We start from the raw sequence: 18,874 nt of genomic DNA, 5'->3' as shown, positions 1-18,874 counted from the left end.
TGATGAAACACTATGACTCAGGCAACTTATAAAGGAAAACATTCAGTTGAGTTTATGGTTCCAGTGGCTTAGAATCCATGATGGCATAATAAAGGCACAGCAGCAGGAACAGGTGAGTTCATATCTTGATCCACAGCTCGGTGGTGACAGAGAGGCACACTGAGAATGGTGTGTGTTTTGAAACCTTAAAGCCTACCCCCCAGTGACACATCTCCTTCAACACAGCCACATCTACTAATCTTTCCCAAACAATTGTATCTCCTGAGGACCAAGTATTCAAACCTGAGTCTGTGGGGCCATTTTCATTCAAATCACTACAGATTCTTCACTAACCATTGCCAACCACGCGGATGTAAATGGCCTTTTTAAGTATTCCTATGTTCATCTTCCCAGATTTACATTTTCTATGTTGTATTTATATTTGTAACTCACCTCTCTTTCCATATCCTACTTAATAAACTGTGAGCTCCCAGAGGAAAGAGTTGCTCGAATCCCATTGCTTACCAGAGTTTCACAGTAGATTCTTAACATGTATTTCTGAATGAATGAGCTTTTTTTTTCAGTATTTATTCTTTCTTCTGCCTTTCCATAGCACCTACTGAAATGCTTTACAAGTAGATGGTACTTAGTATATCATGACTTTCTCGGCTGGGATCATTTGGCCATATCTGGAGACAATTTTGGGAAATGCTACTAGCATTTGTGGATAGATATCAAAGGCATTGCTCAACATGCTGCAGAAGAGCCTTCTCCACCGCCCAACAGGGTACTCTTCTGTCCCAAATGGCTGTGCTGTTAACACTGAGAACCCCTGATCTTGACTGAGTGAGGGACTAAATCTACATTTCCTACCTTATACTCATGGAGTCACTGTAGACCACCAGTGCATTAGATGTACTTTGTCAAGAAACCTGGTTTTTGTGCAGTTTTACAAAGGGAGAATATTGGCAACCAGGATTAAAACTTGGACAATTAAATGGCTTTCGAGCAGTAGGAGAATAGATATACAAATTGTAATAGCTTCATGTTTGGGAATGTGATATAGAAACAAACATGAATGAACTGCATCTGTCAGAAGGGATACAATCACAGACGCATAAGGTTTTTAGTTTTTTGGTTATTTTTCTTTTTTTAGTTTTTTTGAGACAGGGTTTCTCTGTAGCTTTTGAGTCTGTCCTGGCACTCCCTCTGTAGACCAGGATGGTCTTTAATCCCAGCACTTGGGAGGCAGAGGAAGGTAGATCTCTGAGTTCAAGGCCAGCCTGTTCTACATAGTGCATGCCAGGGCAGCCAGGACTGTTAAACAGAGAAACCCTGTCTCAGGGTCGGGGGGGGGAGTTATAACTTAAAAGGGATGCTGAGAAATAAAGGAGTTGGGATAAATGTCTTCCTTAGGTCAATTCTGGTTGAACATATTTTCATTTCTACCAAGGTAGATATTAAAAAAGGTGTTTCCACAAGCCAAGGGTGTGTGTGTGTGTGTAAAATACAAAGTCCACAAAAATCTCCCATTCCAACCTGGAACTTATTGCCAAAGCTTCACAGAACAAGATTTGATGTATGAAGGGGTTTCTTCACACGTTAAAGGAGAGTATTAGAAATCTAAACAACTACAAAAAATTGGTTTTCCTTGTTTAAGAACCTGAGCGCTGGATTTTTATTGTTGTGTACAAAAATTGAAATATTTTTCTCTATTAAAATTCTTTTCAAAAGAGTTTTGGTACTGAGGTTAGAGAGATGTCTCAGTAGTGAAGGGCACAGGTTGCTCCTCTGGAGGACCTGGGTTCAATTCCCAGAACCTACATGCTAGCTCACACCCATCTGTAACTCCAGTTCCAGTGCATCTGATGCTTTCTTCTGGCCTTCACAGAAGCTGCATGCTTGTGGTGTGCATACATACATGCAGGTTAAACATCTTCACACATAAAAGTTAAAACTTTAAAAAATAACATGCCAGATTTTTGGTGTTATCAAAGCCATGTATACTCAGAAGAAAGCTAAAAAATAAAGAAAAATGAGAAGAAAACAAAAAGTCCATCAGTTCTGTTACTTACAAATATTCATCATTATTAGTTTGTGTATTTACAAACGTAATCTACTCCCATTAGAATCATATTCTCTACTAAATGTTGTATCCTACTTTCAAATAAAGTTATATATTATAAATATATTATTCAAATAATAACATATATACTCTATTATACATAGTATAAGCATTTCTTTGTCATAAACTGTACATACCAGTTTAATTGACTATAAAATATTCCATTTGTAGGACTATATAATTCTTTACTTGACCACAGAACTATGTTTATCAGTTTTTTTAATTCTAGGTTATACTGGAATTAACATATTTGAGCAAAAACCATCCATCTCTATTTCCTTAGGATTCATTAATTCACCCATCATACAATTATTACTCAGGGCTTACCTCAAGTGGCATGTTGTCTTTTATTAAGAAACCCTGGAAGAAAGAACAAATTTAAGAGACAAGCTTTATGGGTTCAGCGTTGGTTGTGTTGAATTTGAGGTGCTTACAGGATATCTGATTGGAGATGCTAAGGAAACAGAGCTCAATGTAGCCATCTGGGAAGAATTATAGAATTACATTCGTGGTCATATAGATGAAAGATACCATTTAGAGAGGGAGAGAGCATATTTATCTTCACTCTGAGATTGTCTGCCTTTCAGAGGTCAGACAGCAGAGCATGAACCCTACAAAGAGATAGAGAGGAAAGCAAAACCCAAGGAGGAAACGCAAAATGGTGTCATGTCACAGATACCACAGAAACCGTGGCAGGGAGAAGGAAATGGCCAATGGGGCTAAGTGTAGGGAAGAGGTTAGGCAAGATAAGAAGCAGCAATGCTTTATTTGTTTATTTATCAAGGAATTTATTGACACAGAGATCATTGGTTGGGTATCTTGTTTAGCTCAGTTCCAGTGGAGGAAGGAAGCTAGATTGCTAAGAGTTGAGAGTAAATGAGAAAGGAGAGAGTGAGAAATTGTAGACCCATCTCACCTGGAAAGTATATTTTTAATAAGTTGACCTGAAAGGAGGCATGGAGAGCTCTTGCATATGAGTGAGACACAGATTTTCTTTTAAGATGGTAGAAATCTGAGCATGTTTAATTGGTGGCAATACATGTGAGAGATCTGCCCAGCTTTCATGACTGATGTGAAGCAAAGAGGGCCAGAGTGGAAGGAAGGGATGGGGGTAGATACAAACATTTTCCTGTGTATTGGTAGACATTGCCCAGTGCTCTCAAATACAGTCTTCAAGCAGCACACATGCCTGCTAGGAGTTACAAAAGAGCTTATTTGGTTATTATTCAGCCCTCATTAAATGCTATTCACAATCTCCCCCCCCCGAAATTGTTTGCAAAAGAATCTCATTATTGATCTAATTTGTTCTCTAGTTTCTAATGAGTTGAATATTTTAACCAGTTGTGTCTTTGAGTGTGACTGTGTGTATTTAATCTATATCCTTTACCTAAAGAATACTTTTATTTGCCTCAAATAACAACAACAACAACAAAACAACAAAGTTAATCTGAATGGCGCACATATTAATATTCCCAAAATAAAATTCAGACTCCTTTTTCACTTTTTATCTCCCAACTATTATCCTCTCCTGTTCCCCTCCCACACTCCCTCTGACCTCTTTTCTTTACCTATCTGGTCACCTTTTTATTCTTTATAAAATTTATTCAAGTTATTTAGTTTTGAAGACCCAATCTGTTTCATGAGGACTGCTTGCAGGGTCCTGGGGGATTATTTACAGGAACATCAGGTCCTTGAAGAAGCTATCTTTCCCTCCCCCGGAGAGACTCTTGTTTTTTAGAAGTACTTCACAGTTGAACAACTTTTGGTTCTCTGAACAAAAATGTAAGTGAATCCCCACCTACCCCACCCCGCCACCACCATCATCTAATAGTGTGAGCAAGGATACGCGTACGTGGTGGAGAAGGTACATCCAGTAGGTCCTCAAAATCTGCTAACTCGGGAGGAAATTCCTCCAGTGCCTAAGGCTTTGGTTCCCAGAACTCTCTTGCTAATTGGCCCTCTGCTAAAATAGCCCTGCGCTCGGTGCGGCCCCTTTAAGAGTCCAGCTCCTCCCCGCTCCAGGGAAAGTTGCTGCTTTTTCCGCCTCCTGGGAGGGTGAGTAGGGCCGGCCGCCGGGGTTGCGGTCTTGGTCTCCACGGAGCTAGAGACCCTCCCTACCATTCAGCGCCCAGACCTTCGGTCACCTAGTAGCACCTGTTGCAGGTGAGAGGTAGGTGGCAGCTAGTGTCTGAGCTCCCCTTGCCCTCTGTCTGAGACTTCGCGGACCCCCAGCCCCTGCTCTAGTCGTCCCCGCCCCCCGCTGGGGGCGTGTGTCCTGCTGTACCTTCTGTGTCCCTGTCCTCCGTCCCCAACTGCCACACGGCACGTCTGTCGTGTCCGCGTCTCGGGACCGCACCCCCACGCCGAGCCTCCCGTCTGCTCCGGCGGTCCCTCCCTGCCACTTTTTCCTTCTCTGGGGCTGCTTCTGCCTGGTTCCCTCGGACCCTGTTTCTGGGTGCTGCCTTTGCACAGGTATCGCTGACCCGCGCGCCCAGGCTGTTTCCCGCCAGCCTTGGCCCCTCTGGTGAGCTGGCCTGGTGCGGGCTGGGACGGGCTTTTAGCGGAGCTGTGTCCTCGGACTTGGCCACTAGTCACCTTTTGGTGACTGTTTCTCACAGGGTTTGGCCCCTCGCTGTTCTTGAGACCTCCGGGCTTCTATGTTCCTAGCTTTGTCTTGTCTGTCTACCACAAGTACAGGCTAAGGGCCAGTTGACTGGGAGTTCTGCCTCAGTGGTCTCCCTTTGGGCTTGGAGCTGGAGCCCCAGCTGTGTACTTTAGAGCTGAACTCCTTTCTCATACCCGCTTGAAGCAGGCTGAGGCTTTGCTTCTGGGAGAAGGACACTAGTGTTCCTCCAGCCTGTAGCATTGGAGAATATGGGATTGGAGGAGAACTTGATGGCAAAATAATTCGCTTCAAATTCCTGTAGCTTGAAAAAGTGTTGGGTTTTGCTTTGACCAACCCTTCCTTCCCCTACTGTGCTGCAGCTTCAGGGCCAGAGGACCTAGCATTCTAGAATACTGTTTCTAGTAGGACCGACGCAAAGCATTGTAAATCTGTGGGAAAAATTAGTCCCATCAGATTCCCGGGTGCCCCCTCCCCCCTTTCTGCTTTTGGTTGCTTTGAGACAGGTTCTAGTGCTTTTTGTTGCTTTGAGACAGGTTCTAGTTTAGCTCATGTTGGTCTGGAATTCTTAATGTAGACCAGGCTGGACTCACACTGATTGGCAATCCTCCTGCCTCTACCTCCCAAAGTGCTGCCATTACAGGCATTACATCTGCCCTCCGCTTCTAATTGTTTTCACTGGTTACTTTTCTGCTCTTTCAGCTTCATATCCCCGCTGTTCATAAGTGTGTTGATATTAAGGAGTTAATGAACTAAAGGGTAAATGTACCCTGAAGTAGTGAAAACAATGTTTAATGGAGAGAGCTGTGGCAATTTTTTCTTGGTGTGTGTGTGTGGGGGGGGTGTAAGCGCCTGCCGGAAATCCTAGTACAACCCCCCCTCACAAAACTGGTTTGTGAGACTCCACTTGGGTAGCAGATGAACACTGGTAACATGATTTCAGATGCTGCACCCTAGGTCAGAGTGGTGAACTTGGGCTTGGAGGTCTGTTCTGGGATTGTTGGTCTGTGTGTTTATGAAGCATTCTGGGTGGTGTTCTCTGAGCAGTTTGCCGTCAAGACTGGACCTACTATGATGCTGCCACAATGAGTGCAAGTCAGGCATGGTGGGAAGTTCTCATATTATCTCAGACAAGCCACATACTAATTCTGTGCAGTTGGTGCTACAGTTAAACCAAAGGAGACCGAGGTGCTAAGGGCAGTGCCCTCAGTACGTTCTGACAGTGGGACAGAGCTTGTGTGAAGCTCTAAGTTTGGGTCTTTTGCTCCATCTTAGATGTACTGTGGAGGAGATGAATCACCTCATTCATATCCTCACCGAGTTCATTTCAAGCCCAGAGCCAGTTGCATGTTGCCCTGAACATGCCTGGACGAATGCGACCTCCAAGGCTCTCAGGATCCATGGTAATTTAACTGTCCTGAAGTTAGGAGAGCATAATCCTGGATTTTAGAGGTGTGTGCATGGATTCTAGGGGTGGGCACCTGATTCAACTTCTTCCTTTGCTGATGGCCAGGGGAGAGACGAAAGTGCAGCAACTGACAAGTCTTTGACAAAAAGATGTGTGTGTGGCAAAGCCACATCAGGTGGAGTGGTGCTGTGCCCTTTCTGTTGGTAGTTTAGGCAAAGATAGTTGGGAGAATGGCTTCCTCAGTTCCAACTCTGGAACTCTAAACTATTGTTTCCTCTCGGAAACTTGCCATTCATATCCCCCTTCTCATTAATTCTTATTCACCCCTCAGGATGTAGCCTAAAGTCATTGCCTTTGAGACAAACTCATTGAATACACACGTCCTCCCTTACCCAAGCGGAATGACTAGTTATACTATGTTTAAAGACTTTGCTTGCACTCCAGCAAAGGTTCGAATACCACTCTGCTTTTCCATCTGGAAGCTTGTAATCTCTGTAGGGGCAGTAAGTGGGTCCTGAAGCACAAATAATTTGTGCTAGGGATTGGGGATGCCATGTCTCCAAGGGATTGAGATGTGGTGGTGGCGAGATTGAAATGAGAAGAGACCATCCTGAGCTCCTTGGAAACCACAGTAGGGGTTTGTACAGAAGAGTTGTATCTCTGCTGGGAGGAAGGCACTGACCAACCCACTTAAAATGAAACTCCTTGCCTAAACATTCTTTCCTGCATTTGTCTTGCTTATTCTTTTACCTCCACCCCATAATGCAAGGCCATGTGGGTCGGAATTGCTGTCTTTTGTATTCAGCGATGGCCAAAGGAACCAGAGTTCTCAGCACATCATAGGAGTCATACTGATTGATGTTTGTTGACTGACTGAATGAATGATAGTGCCATTCTAGGAATTGGAACTCTGTTGTGCTTTCCTGAGCGTATAACCAAACCTTCTTGGTTTGTGACCTCATACATAAAAGGATGCCAAGGCCCAGTTCTCATACAGCTTTCCTTCTGCTGTTTGTTTCCCTTTGAGATTCTATCCTTGGTAACAACTTTGACCTAGTTGTAAATATTTCCTCTCTTTTAAATTTCTAATTTGTTGGAGACAAGATTCTTAGGATGTATCATAGGCTGGCCTAGAACTCATCACTGTGTATCCTAGCTGGCCTCAAACTCATGGTGATTCTGCCTCTGCCTCCTGAGGGCCAGGATTGACAATGTGAACCAACATGCCCGACTTGAGCGGCCTCTTTATGTTTAAGTCCAGACCTGTGGGTGGAAATGTAAGGATACTTCTCTCCCTGGTTCATTTTCCTACCAGTGGCTGAACTGGGAAGGGGGTGTGAATTATCAGATGTCCTGAGGCCTTTCAGGCATTTGACAAAGTCAGTGAGAGGGTACAGACTGTGCAACAGGGAAGTGAGGAGCTCAAAAGAATAAAAGATGCCACAAATTAGGTTTCTAGTCTCATTGCCCTTGACCTTTGAAAGTGTGAGGTGGTTATTGGGTTCTGGACTGGCAGGAGAACTTCCGGTGTAGTGCACCTGCCTCTTTGTATACTGGTTCCATATAAGATGAGGCGACAGTTGTGTGGCAAAACAAACTTGCTGTTTTGTTTAAATGCAGTTTGGAGTATCCAGAAAACTTTCAGAATGCATTTGATAACATCAGACTGGGAAGGACCATCTCACCTTTTTTTGCATGTGTTAACTTCTTTGAAATTTAAGTTTGCACAAATAACTGCTTAGGCTCTTTAAAACTTCTCTCTCCAAACATTGAACACTGGAGTGTCTCAGTCTGCAGACTTTTCTCCACCCCAGACCTTCTCAGAACTTCATCCAGCACCATTGCCGTAACATCCCTCTGGACGCTCATCATTCATGTTGCTGTTCTGGGCCTTTCTTCTATGCTGACACCTCATGTTCTTAGTGACCTATTTGACATTTCTACATGTCATCTGATAGATGCCTCAAGGGTAGCGTGGCCAAATGAGGATTATTGATTGCCCTATCATCTTTAATCTTTCCCTTCAGCTTTCCATTACTAAGAAAAAGGGCACCATTATCCATTTAGTTGGTTGAAACAAGAATGTCGGCTCACCCTTGATTTCTATCTTCTTCTTAGTCTATCACATCCAGTGTTTGAACTCTTACTGATCTCAGTTTCAAACTGTATCATGTATTCTTCCATATGCCCCCATCTCTTCTGCATGCCACCCTCATCCAAGCCACCATGAAGTTTCACTGAACCTTCTTCCCCCAACCAAGACAGGGTTTTTTTTTGTGTGTGTGTGTGTGTAGCTCTGGCTGTCCTAGAACTAGCTCTGTAGACCAGGGTGGCCTTGAACTCACAGAGATTCTCCTGCCTCTGCTTCCCAAGTGCTGGGATTGAGGGTGCTCACCACCACTGTCCAACTTCACTGAATATTCTTATACAATGGTCAAGTATATGCAAATGTTTGTGTGGAATCACTTTGTATGGGCGTGTGATGGATCTGTGTGTGTACACATGTGTTTGTGGTTGTGTACACAGAGGCCAGAGGAGGGCTTTAGGTGTCCTCTCTATTACTCTTGTCGTATTCCCTTGAAACAGAGTTCCGCACTGAATTTGGGACTCACCATGTTTTGGCTGGGCTGGCAGTCAGGGAACCCCTGTCTTCCTGGTTCCACCCTCCCTGTCCATTCCAGGCTTTTTGCCTGGGTTCTGGGAATCACACTCTGGTCACCATTGGAACTCTTACTCACTGAATCATCTTCCCAGTCCCTAAAAAATCATTCTAGTAAGTGACCTTCTGGGTGAGGGAGATACTGATCAATGGATAAATAATAAAAAACTTGGAGAGACAAGTTTTAGTTTATTGCACTGCCTGCTGACCACTGCTAATGAATTGTATATTCTTAAAAAAGAATAGATTGAATCTTTCTATAATGTATACCTAGAACAAAAATTTATTCTAACTCTTAAATACATAAAATTATTATCAATGGAAGACAAATTTTACACACACACACACACACACACACACACACACATGCACATTTTAAAAATTGAACAGGCAAGACCCAGTTGTCATCTCAGAGGGTTTATATATTTCCTAGCAAGAGTATTTACTTATGCTTTTATGGAGGAATGATTTTTTCAAAATATCTCTTTCATTTTTTTCTATGGTAGAGATCAAAGCCATAGTCTTATGCATAGTAGACAAGTACTCTAGCAGTCAGCTACATCCCCAGTCTGGGACAATGTAGAATTTGCCCTGAAGAAGCTTGACTATGATGGGAAAGAGACAGGGCTCAGGGGAGATCAGGATATTAATTTTGTGTTGCTTTAACTCCAGGATAGAGAACAGCCTATTTATGAGTAGAACACATGGAGTTAGATGATACAGGGTCCCTGAGGAAGCTGGGGGTGGTGACTGAGCAGAATGAAGTGGAGAAAATACTGGACTTAGACAAAGGGAAATAGCTTTTTCATTGAGACAAAAGAGGGCAAAACTAGTGATGCCCTGGAGGACTGGGATTCTGAGGGTGGTCCTCCTGACAAGAGGGGTGAAAGCTCCAGTGGGATCTGAGAAGGATGAAAAGAAGGATGTGCCATTAATATTATGTATATGTGTTTGCATCACATTTACTACAAATGTTACAACTTTTGTAAAAAGCTATGAGAATATGTATAAAGCCATGAGAAGTTGTTTTGTAGTTTCTCTCTACCTCAAGTACCAGAGGCTGTTTTCCTTACTTTCCAGCATCACTCAGCAGCCACAGGTCTGGAATCATTGTGGACAATCTACTTTGAGAGATTTGTCTAGATGGCTGTGTCAGAAAATGACAAGATCAGAGATTAGACACTGCCAGCAAGTGAAGAGTGGAAATGAGAGAAGACAATCTCATGTCTATGACCATTTCAAACTACCCTGAACTCGAGGTTCTTTAAAGAGATGGAAAACTATGGTATCTGCACTGTTTTGTGTGTCTGTGTCTTTAAATTATTTCCAATGACATATCAGAAAGCTTGGTTTTATCTGTGGAGGACCCACAGTGTGGTAGCTATGAGAACGTTGCTGTGTGCTAGAAGCCCTGAGTTGGGTCTGGCCATCCATACACTTGAGATGGAGTGGAGAAAGACACTAGTTTTTCCCCCCCTGGGGAGCATTTTGGTAGGAAAGCCATGGGTTAAACAATGCATGATAAAATTTATTGCGACTGGGAAAAGTTAGGAAAAGTTTAACTTTTGACAAATCAGCTTGATTTAACAGATATCACCAGTTCCTCAAGAAAGCATGATAGTACCTTTTATATCTTTCTTGTAAACAGTTGAACATTGGGGCTGGAGAGATGGCTCAGTGGTTAGGAGAGCTTGCTGCTCTCCCAGAGAACCTGAGTCTGGTTCCCAGCACCCTCATCAGGCAGAGTACACATGAACCATATATCCACAAATAAAAAAAATCATTAAAAAGAAAATCAACAGTGTCTTTCTGCAATTTTGTTCAGTCGACAACCAAACATTTTAAAAAAAAAACATTTGTTGCCAGTGTGAGTAGACCTTTTTCTTTTGGATCTATCTGTCCATTTGATTTCCTCCCTTAATGATTATCTTCTGTATTCTGTCTATTGGCTGTTTTCTTCTCTTGTCTGATACCACTAACCACTCTTCTTTCTCAAGGTTTGGAGAGCGCACAGCATCTTCTCTCAATACTCACAGCCATTCAATCACATTTCCTCTTTTTTCTTATATAGTTCAGTGTGCTCAGGGATATGAGGATATTTTTAATACTTGACCCAGTAAGAGTTAAAATATAATTTTATTGCTTTTGCTTATCTTAATTCCTAGAGGGAATTTTTTTTGCTTGTCTTTTTCTCCAGACATTGTTTGTGTGACTATATAAGATATTCCCATCTATTTACCCATCCTTTCCATCTTTCTATATTTATAGGTTAAAAAATACAAATGAACTCATAATATATACATTTTTATTTAGTGTACTACAGTAATATTTCAGTGTCAGTACATAGAACCGAGTTTTTAAACAGTGGGATAGTTTCCCAGTAATTGTATTATGTATATGATGGATTTTTTTCTGCTGCTTTAGACATTGTTCATCCCCAAATCTCTCTTTATATCTCTCTCCCTTTGTTTGTCTGTCTCTGTCTCTCTCTCTCCATCTGTCTATCACATCTTGAATGTCAGCTCAATAGTTTTTCCAAATATAATAGCTCTCTTCAAATGGTCAATTCTGTTATATTAAACATGGTCAGTAGTGATAATGACTAAAAGAATTCTAGGAAGAGAAGGATTAAGAATTCTCCATTGCATTTGAAGATTTCCTGGTTCTTTCTGTACTAGAAGCAATTTCAGGGTTCTATGAGGTGGAAAGGTAGACTGATGAGTTAATAAATAATTGGGGAGATGAGGAATTGGAGGCATTGAATCTGAATAATTCTTTAGAGAAATTTGGCTCTGATGAGCAGAGAAAGGGTAACATCAGGAGAGGGGTTGAGCTATGTAGAATCCACGTTTCATTTAGTGTCTCTGGAGGCTGATGAGAAGGGTGGTATTGACACAGTAGAGCCCTTATGCCTCATGGGAAGGGATCTGGAATTAGGTGAAGGCTCATCATGAGTGGGCATAGATGAGCATAATTTTCTAGGTTTAGCATCAGGAAGTTGTCTGTTGACATAATTCTCCGTGATAGAGAAGAAGTAAGACCAGCCTATTGGAGCAGGAGTTGAGGTAGACAAGGTCTGGGTTGAGCAGGTATTGTAGAGACTAGGAGGGCAAGCCAGGTCCAGAGAAGCATATTTGTGGTGCCAAGCAGTGTTAAGGCGAGCTTGGTGATGAAAAATTCATGTGGATAATAATCTACCAGGGTGAGTCTTTTCTTCACTGGATCCCAGAAGCTCTTCTGAAGGCATAAAAGCACACAGGTGAGTTCAGATGGGTTAGGCTTTTTAAAAATCAGAGATCTGTAATGAAATTAGGAGTTAATGAGGATGCTGACAAAAGTGCATTTGGGATAATAGACTCCAAACTGTCTAAGAAAGGAAGTGAAGACAGGAAGGAGCACAGCAGATGAAAGAGGGTTTGTGGAAGACTGTCCAGCGAGGGCTGGGAATAGGAACGGCTTGAGAGATCACTGAGTGAACAAGATAGAAAGATAAGGTGTTAAATTCAGAGAGGAGTATTGAATCAATGATATCAAAGGTGGAGGAGAAGTTCTGGGCAATAAGCTCTTGGGTGTGGTTGAATGATAAGTGGTATTTTTGTTGCCAGCTCATTCATTCAACAAATATTGATTGAGTACATATCGTAGGTCAAGCAGCACTCTAGACACTGAAGGTACAGAGACGAACAAAATAAAGTTCCATTTCCTTCCTTCTCCACACTCTACAAGGCCCATTCTCCCATACAGCTAACAATCCAGTAAAGGAGCTCATATATACTGAAAAGTGTAACATTTCTGAAAGAAGAGGATAGCTTCATTGCTAAGCAGATTCCTCTATGTGTAATTCTACTTAGAGCTAATAATAATACCACAGCCAATATTTACATATGAGTGCCAAAGAAAGTACATCTAGATATTTGGAGTGCTTGACTTTTCTTAAATTCTACTTGATTCTTTACAGGAATTAGTTTCTCTTCCCCCTTAGAACTTTCAAAGGAACTATCATGTATCTCATCAGTTTTGCAAATAAAGAAATATACGAATCTCTTTTGGATGTTTTAGTGGTTATCACTCTTTTTTTCTTTGTTTTTTTTTTTTTAAACTGTAAGAACATTGCTTTTGCAGTACACCAGATGTTGATAATGCATGCACTAATCTTGCACTAGGGATTTGAAGTAACGTGTCAAGTAATTATGGTTAAACAGTCTAGGAGGCAAGGAAGACTTGCAGTAAGTTAATATATTACATTTCTTTTATATTTTGTAATTTTCCCTGCCTTTTGTGTGCACACACTCACATACATATTTATTAACATTTTATTTGAAAGAAATTAACACTTTAGAATGATCTGCCACATATGCAGCTCAGGTCAAGTTCAGATACAGGTTATTTGGTTGTGTTTAAGGTTTCTATGGCCATAGCTAGATCACAGCATCCCTAAAATTAAAAAGAAGCCAAATGCATGAAATCACAGCTAGGTGTGAACATGGCTAGATTAGTCATGAGCCATCATGATTTCTCATTTAAGAGGATGGCGTGGGTGCTTTTTAGGTGACGTGGCCTGCAAGAAACAGATGCCAGTTAGAGTTCAGTTTAGAAATCTCCACCATCTGTGACCCTGGCAAAAGAACAGGGTCTTCCCTGTGGGTTTTCAGCCTTATCAAAGCTTATTGAGTCGGGAATGATAATGAAGTTACAAGGTGATAAGCTTTACTGAAAAATTACAGCCTGACCACACTTAAAAATAAGTATAAATGAATTAATTTTATAGTATTCCTTTATTTGGGGATATAGGGCTGGAGTGAGTCAGATAAAACCAAATTCAGGGCTTTGTCAATGCTGTTCCACTGAAATACACCCCCGGTTTTTGAGACAGGATTTCCATATATAGCCCAGACTGGCCTTAAACTCACAGTCTTGTTGCCTTGGGCTCTGCTTACTGGGATTCCAGGTATGCACCATCATGCTGGATATTTTTGATTTTTGAATATTCTTTTTCTCTTAGGGAACTAGATTTTAGTACAGAAGGGAGTGAACGAGATAGCCTCCCACTATAAATTATAAAGCTATAATTCAGCTTTATAGGCCCTTATGCCTGGCTTCCATGAGAGGAAAATTTTCTAGTGCAGATTTTGAAAGTTGGAGAATTAATTTTTTTCATAATAGCTATTTCTCCTGTTGCCAGGTGAGGCATTTGGACCCATGATCTCATTTTTGTTGTTGTTGTTGTTTTGGTTTTTCAAGATAGGGTTTCTCTGTGTAGTTTTGAGACCTGTCCTAGAGCTTGCTCGGTAGACCAGGCTGGCCTCTGAACCCCAGAGATCTGCCTCTGCCTCTGCCTCCCGAGGGCTGGGATTAGAGGCTGCACCAGCACCTTGCACGCCATTGTCTCACTTTTGACCCACAACCTCATTTTTATGACATGTAACATTTCTGTGAATCGCGCAGTGTGGAGAACTGTCTCTCGGATTTGTGGTGGGTTTAAGCCCCGAGAAGCAGGGTATTTTGAATGTGAAATCATGAGAATAAGGCCACAGCCTCATGCTAATGTATGGCGTTCTGGAAGAGTGGAGTGAGGTATATAGCTTCCCTTTAGGGCTTACTGTACAGTCGTATACAGTATCTGAAGAGGAAATTTCCTCAAACCACTTGTGAACAGTATTTGATGATTTGGAAAGTTAACTATGTAGCTACCATCTGGGGAAAGCTGTCTCCACATAGGATTATAAGAGCTAACTAAGGAAATTTCATTGTGGTTACTTTTGCTTCCCTCAGTGTGCTACCACTGTTCATTAGCAGAGATGTGGGGAGAGTGGATATTCCCCCATCTGTAGAGCACAAGTCAGTGGGATGCGAAAATAAGCCAGACTGAGGGCCTCTTGAACACTGGTCCATTAGTAGGTAATGACTTTAAAAACCTACCTCAAGATCCCAGGCACAAAATGTCCTTCTTTCCAAATCTCACTGTGCAGAACACTATTTCCAGACTATAATGTGACGGTACAATCTAATGGCCGAGACCTTGGACCCTGGAACCTGACTGCCTAGTCAGAAAACTAGACCGTCTCTTCCAGGGTATATAACCTTGGGAAAGTTATTTGCTCAGTCTGTGTCTTACGTTCCTCCTTTGTAAAATGTACACAACATTTTAGAACCTGCCTCATGGCATGATTCTAAGGACTAAATAACTCCATGTGTAGAAAATGTTCAGAGCAAATATAGAAGTGTTGGCCGCTGTCACCTTCAACACGGTCATCACCCTAGCTGGTGTGTATCTTAAAAGGAGCTGAAACTGCAAACCGCCAAAGCACATACATACACACCCGTATTATAGAAACCATTTAGAAAAAAGATATTTGATATCCTGAAACTTCGTGGGGAACTGTGAGATGGTTGTAAATTTCTCACCATTAAGGAAAAAATGAAGTCAACTTTGCCACTGTAGACAGTTGACAGCAGGCCCAGAGAGGTTAAGGCCTGACGCGTGTGTGAGAGGAGGCTGTGCTCCCAGGATGACCTGGTGGGAGGCTGGACTGCTGTGGACTCTGGGTACCTACTGGGAAGCCTCACTTGCTCTCTGATTTAGGAGCCATGGCTTTGAATCTTTTACTTTGTCTCCATTCCTGTTTTTCTTTTTTTGATCCTACTTTAAAAATGTATGATATTTTTCTATGTTTTATGTATCTTTATAAGTCACTTTAAATCCTGTCTGGAACAGTGTATAAATAAATATCTTTAAAAACCGATCATATCTAATTACTAACATTTGCTTAATATTTATGCTTACCAGTCTACATCCATGCAGAGAGGTACGGGCAACTTTCCATCTGGGCAAGAATACTGATTAGATTTCTCAAATTTCATAGAAAGATGTCAAAACAGCCATATGCTCATATATTTTCCAAAGCATATGGTTAATAATAATTAAAACTAAGTAGCTAACAATATTAGGTTCTTATTCCAGGCCAGACACTATGCTATGCCTTTTATTCATGATACATATTTGAATCCTCATAGCCCCTGGTGGGGGTTCCTATTATTGCCATTCTTTCAAGTGGGAAACCTGAGTCTCGGGGAGGTCAGATAACTTTTGCAAAGTTCTAGAAAATGTCGTGAAATTTGAACATAGGCAGCCCGGCTACTGAGCCAGTGCTTTCCACACAGTTCTATGCTATATTCTCCTTAATTAGAACTCGACGTCTTCACAGGACAGGCTATTTCTGTGTTATAGAACATACACTGCCTGCGCATTTTACCTTCGTGTTACCTTTGCAATGTTCTCCTTTCCCTCTCTACTACTTCTGCGCGCTTGACTTCTTTCTTGTCGTGTTCGCCCAGGATTTATGCCACACACTTCTCAAATCAATATTCTTCACACCTCTTTTAGTGCTCTAAAATGCCCTGGTCTCACCTGAAACACTTCAGTGTGTCTCGTTGTCAAAAGCCAGGCTTCTGTGCACAGTGTGCCAAGCTCTCCAGACTTTCTGCCCCTTTAACACCCTCCCTTTATAATTTTTCAGTCATTATCACTCTAGTGCTTGTTGTAGCGTGTTGCTTTATGCTCCATGCTTTTTCCTCTTGATGGAAAGCCCTCGTTTTACTGGCAAACCAGCTGCTCCCCATTAAACTTACATTCAGTTCATGTGCTCCTGCTGATAATTCGCTTCCTAGTCCCCTTTCGGCCCAGCTGAGTTAGAGGCTCCAACTTAATATTCCCATGCTACCATATGTATGCGTGTATGTGTGTAATCAGCCTTTAGACTTTAGAGACTATTAATTTTTAAATTGTTGATAATTTTATATATGTGTACAGGGTATTGTGATATTTACCCCAAACTGTTTGCTGTCCCTCTCCCACTCCTGCTGACCCCCTTCTTTTTTCACACGAGTTCCCCTCTTACTTTCATTTATCGTTGTTATTTTTGGTGTCTATCTTGTGAAGGTAGCCACAGCTGCTGTGTGTAAATGGTGGCAATGATTATATCATATCCACAAGGAGGTAACTCTTTCCAATCCTCTGGCCCCTGCAGCCTTTCTACCACTTCTTCCTTCCAGGCCTCAGAGGCAGTGGCAGAGTAGTCCCATATAGGGCTGAGCACTCACCAGTCACTTCTCAGCACTTTCTGCATTAGCTATCACCAACTGCAAAAAGAAAGTTCTCTGATCTGGGGTGAGGGTAGCACTAATCTATGGGTATAAACATAAATATTTAGGAAGCGGTTTGGCTGCACGTACATTTAACAAAACATCAGTATTACATTCCTCATTAAAGCCTGGGGCCTCTCTAGTTACAGGCTTTTGATCAGGTTGACAGTGATAGGCATTTATTTCTTACCTTGGGAGCAGGCCTCAGCTCTACCTTGAAAGTGGTTGATTGTGCCCTACATACCCATGCCATTGTTGTCCTTCCCTGGCAAGTCATGATTGAATCATACAGATTTCACAACTGGGTAAGACTGTTGATGATTTTTCTCACCCAGCAGCCTGCTTAGCATCTCCCAGCACCATTGATGCTAGCTTCTGGAGCGGAAGTTTCCCATTTAGTTCCAGCTTAATTAGCCAAGTACACAGTTTCTTCAGCAACAGTGTCTTATCTGCTTCTGCTGAGCAACCAAGAGCAATGACAATATTTGGAAGAACCTCTGGGGGCTCCTTGGACAACAATTTGTGGAAAGTTAGCCTGTATTTGGCTCTGGAATTTCATTTTAAAAATGTATAGCCTCTAAGAACAACATTGTGTATCTACTATGCATATATTTATTTCTTTGCTTATTTTTTTAAAATGACTGTATGTTCAACTGTCTGGTTCTCTGACTGTGTGCTCTTTGTGGGTAGGGCCTATGCTTTATTCCTTTATCCTTAACTAGCTTGTATGGTGTTTAGAACATTATTGGTCTACCCAGTCAGAGATCGTTTTGTACACAGTACAGAATTCAGAACTCCAAGCCTGGGAAAGAAGTAGAAATTATAAAAATATTCAGAGGTAGCTACTAGGAAGGTAGAGGGTGGTCTCATGGAAAAATCTAGCTAGATAAATTTATACTTACAAATCCAGCAGGCAGAACAGGGTTGAATATTCACGGATATTAACTATGACAGTGCTTTTGGTTGATCTCCTTCAGGTATTGCTATTGCCCTAATGAGAGTTAATGGAGTTCACTCTGAAATGCACCAGAAAGAACTTTTAAACTTTTGAGATGCCAAATCTAACAAGTTTATCATTCGAATCTGTGCCAAATTTCAGTAGTCTGGACTAGATAGTTAAGACATATTTATTTCTATGAGCATATTTATTAAACACTTCTAGGAGGGACATTACCTTAAAATGGAAAGGAACAGTTGATACAACAACCAACACAGTATTCCAGTGTGGACATTGTATTGCTGCTAGTTCCTTTGTGGGTCACGGCATCCAGACAGGATTTCTGCAAGCACTGAATCCCTAGAAGCTAGCTTGCTTGTTTTCCCCCACTTCCTCTCTATATTAACCCATTTCTCCTTCCCCTTCCCATTTCCATTCCTCTTCTCTTTTTCTATTCTCCCTCTCCTGTGCTTCTCTTCATCTACTCCCTTTTCCTTGCCTTGCTTTTTGAGACACAGTCTTTCTATGTAGCCTAGGTTATCCTAAGTTGTGATTATTTTTCAGCGTCACAGGTGTCAAGTGAAAGCTTTCTTTTCTATTTGGCGTGGTTTTGTTTGGTTGTCTAAGCTCTAGAGATTGACCACATTGTCTGGATTTTTTTTGTCTCACTTTACCATTCTGTAAAATCAACTCTCTTACCTTTACATTATCAAATCAGTAAATCTACATGGGTGCTGGACTTTTAAAGCCTTAAGAGCTATCCGTCGTCCATGTTTTGGAATCTCATACATATAAGAGGTATTATTAAGACAGTGATTTACAACAGTCTGCTCCAAATATCGCCATTTTCTTGGTGACAAATAATAAAGTCTGCTTAGACATGTTCTTTAAAACTGCACAGATTTCTATGCTGCATTATGTGCACCAGGACAACTGCATCGCAGTCATGAGAATGATTTGTTTCCTTGTTAACATTACCATGCAAGCAGATTCAGAAAATA

At 41.6% G+C, this 18,874-nt stretch overlaps 1 protein-coding gene and 1 pseudogene across 2 annotated transcripts in view; one reads left to right on the top strand and one right to left on the bottom strand.

The window, feature by feature from the left end:
* Positions 1-5,435, bottom strand: part of LOC101992698 — a 52,331-nt pseudogene extending 46,896 nt beyond the window's left edge.
* The window catches only part of Sytl4 (synaptotagmin like 4), a 52,979-nt gene continuing 38,267 nt past the window's right edge, over positions 4,163-18,874 (top strand). For both annotated transcript variants that reach the window (XM_013350539.2, XM_013350540.2), the window contains exon 1: positions 4,163-4,274. The gene's annotated coding sequence lies outside the window, so the exon portion shown is untranslated. The remainder of the gene's footprint in view (positions 4,275-18,874) is intronic.

This window comes from Microtus ochrogaster, chromosome X (assembly GCF_000317375.1).
Source record: "Microtus ochrogaster isolate Prairie Vole_2 chromosome X, MicOch1.0, whole genome shotgun sequence".
NCBI lineage: Eukaryota > Metazoa > Chordata > Mammalia > Rodentia > Cricetidae > Microtus > Microtus ochrogaster.
The sequence above is the reverse complement of the archived record's forward strand: the minus strand, read 5'-3'. Positions and strand labels throughout refer to the sequence as shown.